The sequence below is a fragment of the Etheostoma cragini genome, chromosome 17 (genome assembly GCF_013103735.1).
Source record: "Etheostoma cragini isolate CJK2018 chromosome 17, CSU_Ecrag_1.0, whole genome shotgun sequence".
NCBI lineage: Eukaryota > Metazoa > Chordata > Actinopteri > Perciformes > Percidae > Etheostoma > Etheostoma cragini.
In genome coordinates this window covers 2,491,480-2,504,359 of record NC_048423.1, presented here as the reverse complement: position 1 = coordinate 2,504,359, position 12,880 = coordinate 2,491,480, and the positions used below count along the sequence as shown (strand labels likewise).

The 12,880-nt window shown below is 40.5% G+C and overlaps 1 long non-coding RNA gene across 1 annotated transcript in view; it reads left to right on the top strand.

The window, feature by feature from the left end:
- Window positions 1-7,180: 7,180 nt before the first annotated feature.
- The window catches only part of LOC117960335, an 8,342-nt gene continuing 2,642 nt past the window's right edge, over window positions 7,181-12,880 (top strand). The window contains exons 1-2 of the long non-coding RNA XR_004660123.1: window positions 7,181-7,241; window positions 8,622-8,624. This is a non-coding gene — a long non-coding RNA (uncharacterized LOC117960335). The remainder of the gene's footprint in view (window positions 7,242-8,621; window positions 8,625-12,880) is intronic.

Below are 12,880 nucleotides of genomic sequence, written 5' to 3'. Positions count from 1 at the left end.
CCCCCCCCCCCCCCCCCCGATGTGTTTCCCTTGTCTCTTGTTACCTTGTTACCCTGTGTATTTAGTCTTTGTGCATCCCTCAGATCCTTGTTTGTTGTGTTTCCCTGCGGCAGCGTCCTGTGTCTCCTTTCCTGTTTCCTGATTTTTGCCTCAGTTCCTGTTTATCTTGCCTCTTTCTTTTTTACTTGCCACGAGAAACAAAACTTTACGTTTTACTACGTTTCAGGGCATTGCCCACCTTTTTTTTTTTTGTTTGCTGACGGGTTCCCTTCTCCAGTTCATCTTCATTGCACTACAAACAAACCAACGCCCAATTCTGTTTCATGCCATGAAGCAAAATCCCTTTGCACCATAAACCAATTCAGCACATTCCCTCTTTAATCCAGCTCCGTGGAACATTGTTTAAAATCTACTGTAGATGCCGTTAAAGGCTGCCAATATTTAGTAACTACACCAGCGTGTTCAAGTTAATGTATTAATGACTAATTGGTGTTAATGTACTGAAATTGCACTGTACTATAAGTAAAATTTCCTGGAAATCCAGACCCAAATCTGAAAGATTAAGGGTCTGGCAATGAGTCATGTCAGTCAGTCTCACTTTATGCATCATGTGTGCCTTATTTCTTACGGATGTGGACTCTTTGTCTGTCTTCTCATTGGGACTGGTGTCGTCTTTAGCTGTTGGGACCAGCGGATGCTGTCTGTTAGCTCAAATTGCCTGCTGAGAAACTTAGTCAGTTTATTAGTCCTCAGCGCCCCCTTTTGTCTTTCTCTCTGTTTCCCATCTCTCCATCTTCCCCTTAGATAACTCCATCAGTAATAGGTTCCAGTGGAGCAAGCCTCCCACTGACTGACGGATTTACAGCGCAACCTGAAAGGAAGAAAGGGAGCTTAACACATTTCTCCATACATCTGTTCTGCCTTCTGCTTGCTTTCAGCCTTTTCTGATTTCTTTATTGCATTTCTCATCTTTTTACCTTTCTTGACTTTTCTTGCCTGCTTGTTGACTTCTCGCTCCTTGGTTTTTCTCCTATTTTTCTTTATCTCTCTCCCTTTTTTTTCCTTCCCACTCCTCCTCCTCTCTTTTTTCCGATTAGCCCTGGAAGCCATCTCTTAACAGCTGTACCTCCTTCTGACATCAACACTGCTGACTTCCTTATTGTTTATTAGACTTAAGGCTGCGTTCACAATGCCTGAGTTTTACAGCAAAAACGCGGTCTTTTCATTCATTTAGAATTGGTAGTGTGTTCAGGCTGCGGGCCTAAAAACACACCGGGCCTGCAGGGAAAAGTCGAGACGGACTCAACTGTTGGAGAAACGCAACCCCACATCACACTGCGGTGGCCCGCAATCTGACGCGTCAGTGTTTTGAGCTGTGGTTTGAGGCCGTGTGAAAATCCCAAATAGGAACCCGGAAACATCAGTTCCTTTATCTCACAATCCCACAAGAAAGATCTTAAACATGAGGGTGAAAAAACGAAACACAAGCACTGAACTGCACGGGGAGTTTGTGTAATAATTGAACGTTTCCTTGCTGTGTCTGGCTCAACTCTTTTCTTTCTCTCTCTCTTTTGAAATGAAGCTGCTTTCAAGTGCATTCGGAAACATCGAAATCTATAAACAATCTGGTGGAAAGCAGTAATTGTAAAATATATACAGTAGTCTACTAGTGCTTTGTTGGGGCAATTAGGAACACAACAGGACGTCGCACAAATGGGCCGTTTCTTTGATATTCCCCCTTTGCGGCAAATTGCCAGATCTCTTTTCTTTGTGTGAACTCCCACTTACCCCGGCAAGGAAGGAAAAGAAAGCAAGGCTGAGGGAGGTAGAGAATAGAGAGACAGAACAAGTTGAAACCAAAAGGAAACAAACATTAAGATGCTCAGTGGGAAAATGATGAGCCATTTAAGATATGTAGTGCTGTGAAAAACTGAAAGTAGAGTTGATCAACAACTATCTGCACAGGCTTGGCTTGAGTATTTCCAATTTGGATTAGGCTTTCCAATTGCATTTCTTATTGATTTCTGTTTCTGATTCTTGTCATGTTATAAGAGCAAGGGATACAATCACAATGTGTGTGTGTGTAGATTTTGTGTGTGTTGTGCCAACTGCAGCAGCTGATGCCAAGCATTAACAGATCCATGCATGCAAATTAAGATGTTCCTTTTCCCTTTTTCTTATCATTTTGCCCATGTACCTACATTCACAATGGCAAGTTAACAATAGTTGATAATAATTCCCATGATGTAATAAGAGACTCTGACTGTGTCTGGATTAGTTTTGGCTCCCTCTGTTGGGACGTATTTGTTGTGCTGGTTGTGGTTATCTAGAATTAACCCCACCTGTAGCTTTATTGCTTGTGAAACTGCCTTATCACATGCATTTTTTTAACATTATATCATGCAGTATTAATTACTGTTAAAGCACCAATTTTATACTTTTTACTGTATGATGTGTAATATGGACCTGGAATATGCTCATTTTCTATTTTTCATAATAGTAATTTGGAGGTTGTACCAGCATAGTTTTACATGGTTTCACTTTCAATAAAGACCATATTTTTTTGTACTTCCCATTGCTGCAGATTCTTTTTTTACCCTGTTTTTACGTCTCTATTTCAGCTACAGAGTGAGACATCATACTATCTTTGTTGGGAGTCGCACATGTGCAGTAGCTGGGCAAGATCACATCAGCTAGATAACTTTTTCTCGTGCTTTGGTCAGTCCAAGGCAGGATCAGCTGGGAGACTTCTTCTAGAAGAGGGACACTTGTGGAATACCTGTGGACCAGGGACAGGAAGTAGTTCTTTTGGAGATTGTGGTGAACAATGGTGCCATTGAGAACGAGCTAGCATGTGCTACGGTTAGCCACCTTGTCTCGGCTAGTGAAGTAAAAAGCCGTGCAGATGTTGAACAGACACAAAGTAACCCCCCAAATACCCCAAAAGTGTGTTCTTTTCATAATATGGGCACTTTTAAAGGCTGAATTTATTTTGTCCTTTATGAATGATTACTTGTTGGTATATTTGCATGTGGATAATGTAATTTATTCAGTAGCTGCCAGAAACTGCCACAAGTCAAGAGGGTTGGTATAAGTCTCTTCACATGCGTTCAAAAACAAAACAACCCTTGCAGTAAAATTGTGTGTTCAGTTTCTGGCCAACAAGTGTGTGTTGTCTCTTGGATAGTATTTTTTTGCTGCTAATATCTCCGCCTACACCCCAAAAAACACATTAATAATGCAGTGTGAATAACACAAACGGGTGCCAGTATGAATATTAACCACTTATTTTCTCCAGTGTTTACTCTTCAACAATGAAAGGTTGCCGTTGGATTCTTATGTACTTTGAGTCTGCAACACAGTACATGGCACATGAAATAGCTGGCTTAATTAATGGTAAATACAAAGTGGGCATTCTCTGAGCTAAGACAAGCCAGTGCTACACACATACGTTAATATGCCTGGGATCAAATGTACAGCATATGCAGAAGTGCAGAGTCATTAAAACAGTGACACAAAGAGTTACACACAAATGCTAGTGCTGTCAAATGATTACAATATTTAATCGCGATTAACCGCATTAATGTCAAAGTTAACTCGCAATTTATCTCAAATTTTAGTCTATTCTAAATGTTCCTTTATTTCTTTTTGTCCCATCATTTTTTTCCTCATTTTAATGTTCTTATCAACATGGAAAAGTGGATCAGCTTGCTTTGATAACAACATTGGCATTTAGCCTACTGTAGTGTTCAATTTCATGCGTAACATTCTCACTTGGAGCAAATAATCTAATAATCTAAGAAAAGGATAAAAAAAGACTTTAACGAGGGGAATTGGCATCAGCTGTGTGCTTGGCCATCATGTGGGATTTCAGACTGGCCGTGCTGCGAGGATCGCTCAGTTCACAACGACCCAACACACAGATCAGGGGCGACCTCTAGCTCACCCAGTAGGAGTGTGCGACTCTTTTAGGCCGAGGCCTTTGCGGCGGCCCGGGTTCCGGTCCGACCCGCGGCCCTTTGCTGCGTGCCACCCCCCATCTCCCACCTTTCCTGTCCATCCGTCCACTGTCAACCTGAATAAAGGTAAAAAAGGACCAAAAATAAGCTTAAAATAAAACAACATCCCAAAGATAACGTTGGTCTTGTTAATGAAACATTTACATTTTTAAAAGTAAACTTTCCATTCATAATCTTATCCCTCATGTTGTCCTCGGGTCAAATTTGACCCGTTTTCTGTTTTTTTTAATCACAAAACATTGGCCTTCAAAATAAGCGCTGAAAATGTCAACATTAGAAATATCAAATAACTTGGAATGGAAAAAACATTTAAAAAAAGTACCCCCAACATTGAAAAAGTGACAATTATGTCGGAAAAAACGCTACTAGTGTTTCGTGGTTGACGGGAAGACAACACAAGGGCTATTGGCATCCATTTTGTTGTTTCCCGCTCGCCATCCACTCAGAACATAACGTTACTACTCTTTGAAGCACATGTATGTATTTTCTGCATTTTCTGTCTGTCTTGCTGGAAATAAGTGATGTTGTTGCTGTCGGCAGAACCGTATGAACAACAAATATTTAGGTGAATAATTGCTAAAAGGGGAAAGAATTGATTTTCAAAATTGTCACAAAAATATCATGACAAACAATTTTTTGATTTTTGTTTTTCCACGCCTAACGACAACTAATCAATTAATATACTAATCTTTGCAGCTCTAGCTCCAAGATGGCACCCCATTTATTTCAATGGAAGTTGCTCACTGGGCACATAGGCTGCTTCTCAAAGAGCGGACTTGTGTTCTTGGGAAAAATGTTCATGCTGGTTGCTCTTGGAAGAATGAACTTGCACGTTCACAAGCACAAGAAACGCTGTTAACAGTTTGAGACAATGTGTTTGTGTTGTTATCGCCGCCTGCAGTGCTCCAAATACCAGCTAGAAATAAAAAACACACCAATGTAACCACTTTATGTACAGTATTAACAAGCTCCGGACAAGAAAACCTCATAATGTTACCATACTGCAATAATAATTAAAAATAAGAATTATCAATATTTTATTTTTATGTTTATGGTTTAGCTCAAACACCCCTTATTTATTCAAAACAGTAGAATGCGATCCCTTCTAACATTAGTGTATTAGTGTTAGTCAGTTTAAACTTAAATAAGAATCATACCTCTCTGAATGGGTATGCACTGGCACGTCCCTATTACTGTCCCTATTACTTTCACCTTATGATGGACATGTGTTGTGATGTCTAAATAAACGACCCAATAACGGGGAAATAAAAGCCCACAGTGTATGAATGTGTGTGAATGGTGAATGTCTCCTGTAGATGTTAAAGCGCTTTGAGCAGTTGTTAAGACTGGAAAAGCGCTATATAAATATAGCACATTTACATTTACATTAAAAATCTACATGGTTCATTTCTCATCAAAATGTTCTCAGAAGTGAATTTAGTGATGAATTAGATGGCACAAATGGCAAAGATTGTTGGGATACGAGTGCTGCCAAGTTCATACCACCGATGCATCCTCGGTAAAATAGGCTTGCCAAGAACATTACCGAGGAATCTTAACTGTTCTTGGCTAAATGTGAAGTTGTGTATTGGGACGGTACTTTGGCAACAGAAGATGAAGTTTCACAGGGAGACAAGAACACCAAGTCCATAGAAGAATGCAGATTGAGAAACGCCCATAGCTCTTCAAGGCCCTGAAGACCCTCACAGGTGTTTTAAATCTGGCTGAGTAGACCTCTCTCCAGCACTGTGTGGGTGTGTGTAGACTGATTGGTCTTCCTGAGTGTCTTGTTAACTATGGTGCACTAGTTGGGGCAGGACAAATGACAACTTTAGCATTCTTATTGGTAGAAAACATACGTGACCTAATAAATTGCCATCTAAGCTCTGGTCCACTTCAAACTAAGCACAGGTCTAATCAGCCACAATAACTGAAATCCCCTGTGAGGGTGTGGGGAGGCTTTCAGGCTTCCTTAATGTAGTGTCCTCAGAACATAAGCATCAGATATTTTATACCTCTGTTCGTGTGGAGAGAAAAGGAAAGGAAGAATGAGGAAGACAAAGAGGCCAGATGCAGGTCAGTGTTGCATCTCGGGAGCTTATTCATCAGCTGGGACAAAGGGAATAACTAATCGAAAGGAGCAGAGAAAAAGAAGTCGTGCATACAAGTGGGCAAGTACATCAAGGATAAAACCCAGCGATTGGGATTACCCACGGGTGCTTAAAAAAGAGGGAGTGAGTATGACAGAGCAAAATGGAGAGCAATCGGATGCTGGTTTGACATTAACCGAATCCCTAATGAAGGTGAGAGGAGATGATTGGCTCGGTGCGAATTCCGATGAGGTCTACCACGGTGATAGTTGCCGGGGTGACCTCGGTCTCCAAAGGACAGACTCCGACTCATCTGCCATTTCTAATTGGCTGCATGGACGGCAGCCAGATAGTTTTGCCCATATATGGATGTGACGACATACGGCGTTCATCAGGGTTAAAAGGACAAGGAGAGAGAGAGAGAGAGAGAGAGAGAGAGAGAGAGAGAGAGAGAAATAGCAGCCACGACAGGAAGGGGAGAGAAAGAGAGAGACATTGAGAGGTGAATATTTTCACACTTATTGGAGTTAACAGAGTACAGAAGAAAGGCAAAAGGAGAGAAGTTAATGACAACGTTTTACTTACAAATAATACACAGTACATTTAGATGTATTCCCACAGTTTGTTTTGCAAACCGCTAACTTTACTAAGCCTGGCACCAGGCCTCTGAATCGCTGCACACAATACCGAGTTATTTCTTCTTTCAACCATTTAAACCGATCTGGTGATGTGTTCACAATGGCTCCTTCCCCGCCACCGAGCACATTTAGGAATAGGCAGGTCATGATCAAGTGCTGGTGTCAGAAAACACGAGAAAAAATGGTGACAAGCGTGGATTTGACTGCAAATATGAATTGTTGCAAGTTGACTTGAGCCCAGAGATTCACATGAAACCTGTTGCAGTACATCAGTAGACGTCAGCACTACGTCTGGTGTAACTCTGCACACCGGCGTGCAAAGTATACTGTGTATCATGTCTGGAGATCCTTTTTTCTTCTTGAAGGAGAAATCTATTCTGGGGACACATTTTGTTTCTGCTGTTTCAAGTGAATTGCATTAATGTCGATAGTTGATGCTTTCAACGGTTTGTTAGAATTCTCCATTAGCAAAACACACACAAAAACTTGGACAAGTTACCTTTGCACATGGACAAGTGAAACGTACCTCCAAAAGTTAATGTCGAGCCCTGAGACAAAGGTTTATTGCCACAATAAGTACACTTTCGTGGAATTTGTCTTGATGAAATCGTTACATTCGCGAAACAGAAGCGCTAACACCTAACATGCAGTTTTTAGCTAAGGCCAACTCTTTGGGGCAAACACGGTGGCTTCATATCAACACATTGAATAAATTCAATGACTAGTTAAGTTTTCCTGGTCACTCACATATACAGGGAGTTAATTTCATTATCTCATAGTGCCGTCAGCATGGAAGCATGTACGTGTTTAGTCAAAAAGAGGAGATACAGAGTGACACGGTTAAGTCCAAAGCTGAGTAAGAATGTACAAAGTGCAAGACATGAAACCATCTAATCACCGATGTAGCCCACACATGGTTTAGACTCAGTCAGGGGGAGCTTCTGAAACAGCGTGGAGCCAATTTTCACTTTCACCTCCATTGAGTTCTTGTCTCGTGTGGCTTGTTCCTGTCACATAAGTAGCCGTGCAGGGGCTTTTTACTCGTCCCTGACCAACTGAAAGAGCAATTTTTTGGGTTTGTAATTCACTAACGAGCCAAATTGGTTGATGATGAAGATGGAACACCTGACTTTTTAACTTTAAGCTTAAACTTTTATTCTTAATAGATGCAGGAGATAAAAAAACAACTCTAAATGGGATTAAACTGTCAAATCTATAATTGGTGGCAATTTGACTACGGAGTAGTATTAAAGTGTTTCACATAAAGAGCATGCCAGTTGTTCAGTGGGCAGAATGGCTTTCCTTTTCTCCTGACTTTTATTGTGAATACTGTTAAGTGTTTTGTTTTGCGTTAGCAGGTGCTATTCAAAAAGCTAGGCACTGTAGAATCTGAGTTTCTAAAATTAGAACGTTTACATTAAAATGACAATCATCACAATAACTATACAATAATGCTGTAATGAAAGTTACAGAGTACACTGGATTTGCCACAATATCAGTACAGCACCGTTGCGAGCAGATTTGTTTCAACACGTCTGACTTAATTCTGAGACAGGCATGATCTACATCTTTTTATTCAGGAACTGGGGAATCACTAAAACCACGAGCTGGTCTGGTTGGGTACTGAACTCTATTTTGGGTACCATAAGAATTACATTGGTACTTATGTGGACCAATTAATGCTAAATCAAATAAAGCCAAATTTCAGTACCTGAGAGCGAGTAAGTGCAAGTTTATCTGTCCTCTCTGCATGTTGACAGAGAGCGGGGCTCCAACACACACACACACACACACACACACACACACACACACATGCGCGCACACGCAGAGGTGCAAACAGAGCAAACTACGTTGTCTCTGCAGTTTTGTCACAGTGAGTCGTTAAAGCAGTTGAAAGTGTGGTTACGCTTTTCAAAACTTCACGCAGACACTGTGTTTGTATGACCAATACGATGTTAAGAGCCCAAAGTTGTCGAGGACCACGGAACAAAATGTTCTAAGTAAATATGATAAAAAGGTTTGGTTGGAATTATTTTTACGACTGAAATTGAGCATAATATGGGCGCGTTAAGACTATCAGCAACACACAACTCGTCTGTAATTTCTCAGTATGGCTATATTCAGAAGATTGTGTCATCTGGTGACTTTTGCACCCAGAAACTAGATAAAAACCTCTTCTAAAGAGAGTCTATCATGCTTTTTTAATCATCTGTGTCCTCCTTGGTTACTAGCAACTGCATGGAGGAAGGCTTTTTCAAAGTTCGTTGTTCAGTAACTTGAAAAGTAATTGAGTTATGGCCATGCTTTTTACAACTTGTAATAGGCTTGATCCATTGGTGCTTCATGGAAACTTTGGTGGCAATTGGAGCTACAGTGTAGGAGGAGATCTAAAAAAATATATATATTTTTTTAATTCAAAATGGTGGAAAATTTACTAGGCGGACCTTAATGGTCCTTGAGGCTTTTTTGTGGAACACATTAAGCTGCACCTGTGTGAGAAATTTCCAGTCAATCAGACTTACGTTGTAGGGGCCTTTCAAAGTTTGCATTTTGAAGCCTTAATTACAGCGCCACCATGTGGCTGATTGGGTTGATATTTCTATAGAAGCACAGGCACATCATTTCCAGTTATTCCCCCAAGTGTCATGTTTCTAGCTCATTCCAGCACACGGGAATTGGATCCGGTGCAGAAGACAACAAATAATAATAAATATAGCAGCGATTCATGGGTTCAAACCTTTTTTCTTAATAGTGACTTCAAATTAATTTCACACATGTGGTCCAGCGTCGTTATAAAACATATCCTGTAAGCTTTGGAAAGATTGGACAAATGTGTGGCTGGTGAATGGAGCGAGTGTAGAACGCTACTTGATGCTAAACAGACCGTGTCAGCTCAGACAGAAGTTTGTCAAGTGTACTGTAAGTTGGCAGAGAAGGTAGAGCCAGACAAAGGGATAGAAATAAAGAAAGACAGGAGTGAGTGGATCTTGTCAGCCACTCTCATGTGTGCTGACGAGAGAGAGAGAGAGAGAGAGAGATAGAGAGAGAGAGAGAGAGATTGATTTCCATGTGTTGGCCAGTTCACCCTAAATTTGCCCCAAGAGAGTCTGCAGAGAAGACAGCTCCTGACACTTCATCTCACTCCTGGTTTCTTTATCCTGACTTCTGTATTCCTTTTCTTCTCTTTGTTCCTTCTTTCATGCCCTTATTTCATTCTTCAGTATATTCTGTCCTTTTCTTCTGTCTTTATTTTTTTTACTTGAAATCGTTTGCTTTTGCTTTGTCCAGTCAGGAAATGAATGGATGGAAATCCTGAACAGTTTTTATGGTCATAGCATCCAGACATGAACCCACTGAAACACACACACACACACACACACACACATAAATATACAGGAAAACCTCCTCCAACCTAAACCAGATGTCCACTGTTTCCAGATGTCCACTGTTTCCTTTAGGTGTAGATTTAAGTGACCCAGGGGGACGTGGGAGCCGAAACGGACAGACACATGTAATACGGCAGCAATATTTTTCGAGTCTTTAAAAGTGTTGCCTGTTTCCACATGTGTCAACGTGCAACGGAGTCATGAAATAAATGAAACCCCTGACTTAAACCAGTCCTGACATGGAGTTTTGCTTGCAAATTCTAGACAACAGGTTGTGTGACTCCTTGAAACAGAACACGTACCCCTTTGTGACCTCTTTGACGTGAACACACAGCACTATCGGACTGAGTTCTGACATTACAGTACGACATGCGGTCATGTCTACCGAGCACTTAAAGTCTTAGAAATTCGGAATCGGTAAACATCAATACTTTTTTTGTGGATCACAAAATCAAAAATCTATTTTCTGAAACTTGATGCATGGGGTAATGATTTTATGTAGACACATCTTTATCTCTTAAAATCTTAAGAGTATTTTGTGTGTGGGAGTGTGTGTGTGTGTGTGGGAGTGTGTGATTGTGTGTGTGTGTGTGTGAGTGAGCGATGGATAAAATTCAGGGAACATGTAAAAACACAAATGAAGAGGAAAATTATTCACATTTTCCGTGATCTAAACTATTTTTTAAAAAGCAAACTGTCGGAAAAATGATAAACCTGCTGAACCTACATAAGAAGAACAAGTGGCATCTCTAAAAGGAATTTAGTTTTTTAAAGGGCAGTGAGGGGATCTTTTGATATGAGGTCATAATAAATGCTCAATTTTCAAACATATGCACTCAAATGTAAATAAAAGGGGAGGTAATAGGTGATGAGTGATTTTTCAGTTAAGGTGTTTCTAAAAACTCAAAAGAAATCTTCAAATTTGAAAAATGTGAATACGTGAAACTTTCTTTAGCCCCCAAGTGTGTTTTGTTGTCTCAAAATACACTTAAGAAAGCTAAAAGAACTCCATTTCCAAAATTGAAATTAATTTAAATGTGTAACCAATGCTATGGATTGTTAATTCTAGGATTTCTAGAGTTGCAGAGGGACTCCAGTTATAACAAATCTTTTTCCTTTTGCATTTTCTTCTTCTACTACTAATAATATTGTTTAAAATGTTAATCTACCCTCTGCCTGGCCTTTTTCCTATAATGACACTTCAGATTTTGTTTTATTCTTTCTTTCCAGAGAATTGAAAATATTCAGTGATGTCACCCACTAATATTTTAATTTCATGGTCCAAGTCACCCCAATATGTTTCTAATGGGAGAGAAAGAAGGAACAAGGGCAGGGGGAGAGGAAGGGAGGCCAAAGAGAGAAACCCCTAGAGGAAACTGATGGGGAGGGAGAGGGTGAACATGTTAAAGGCAATGAGTGAAGGAAAGAGGATAAGGGGAGTGAAAGGAGGAGGAAAGTGGAAGGAGAAGGGAGGCAGGAGGGTGGGGAGAGATGTAGAAAAGAATGAAGTGGGAGAGCAAGAACGAGTGAATCGTTTCCATTAGCCTTGCTTAGTTGAGCCCAAAACAGTGTTAATTAATCCGGCACTTTCTTTAAAAAAGTTTTTTATTATTACTTTATCCACTTGTCTCTTGACATTGACTGCATGCTTTTTTTCCTTGACTCACCTCCACAGTCTCCTTGAAAACAGACTTTTGGTCCTTAATAATCCAGACACATGATATATTCATGTTTTATAATGTATGTGCAGCTCATTGTGCATGTCTGTAAAATACATCTCAAAGATCCAGGCTGGAGAAGTGTTTTTTTGTAGTTTCTTTAAAGAAGTTCTTCCCAAAAAAAATCCTTTATCGGTCGGGCTCTAATAATAATACTAGAATTACAGAACACTGTGAAAGGACCCATTTCTCATGAGTAGTTTTAACACTTTAAATATATTTAGCTGATAATACTTCTGTACTTTTACTTAAGTGACATGTAATGGAGTATTTTTAGACTGTGGTATGTGTACATGAGTATTGAAGCTGAGTACTTCCTCCACCACTGTTGTTTCCTTTAGTTGGGCTGTTATATATTTTTTGGGCCTGCACATTTAAAATGCATGCACATATTAAATGTTGTATTATAGTTTACCAACACATTTTGTAATATTGAATGTTCAGCGGGATTGGTACAGTTGTAATCTGTTACTTTGTAGACTCTGAACTAGTTGTCTGGCCACCGAGACCAGTGAAGACGTGTGTCTGACATGTCCAGCGTGTTTCTGGCCGAAGAGAGCAGCAGCAGGTCCGAGCTGACAGGACTACAGCAGCCTGGTGTTCAGACTGGTCCTCAGTCAACTTCACAGTGAGTAGGAGCTGCTGTGTTGTCAGGGCTCCATGCTGTCCATCTGTCTCATTTTTTAGCTTTAGGACATATGGAGGATCTGTAACTGTGGAGGACACACACACACACACACACACACACACACACACAGAAACAAACAGACCCCAATCTGCCAGCTCTGTAACAAAATGTTGGGTCCAGTCAACAGGCGTAAAGCTAAGATAACACACCCTGACAACTCTGTTTCTCTTTCTGTCCCACTTCCCCTCTCTGTGTTTCTCAGTTTGCTTCCACAGACAAAACCAGCGTTTTTTATCTCAGTCAGACACACTCCACTGAAGTTGTCCATCCATCCATCCATCCATCCATCTTCGACCGCTTATCCGGTATCGGGTCGCGGGGGCAGCAGCTCCAGCAGGGGA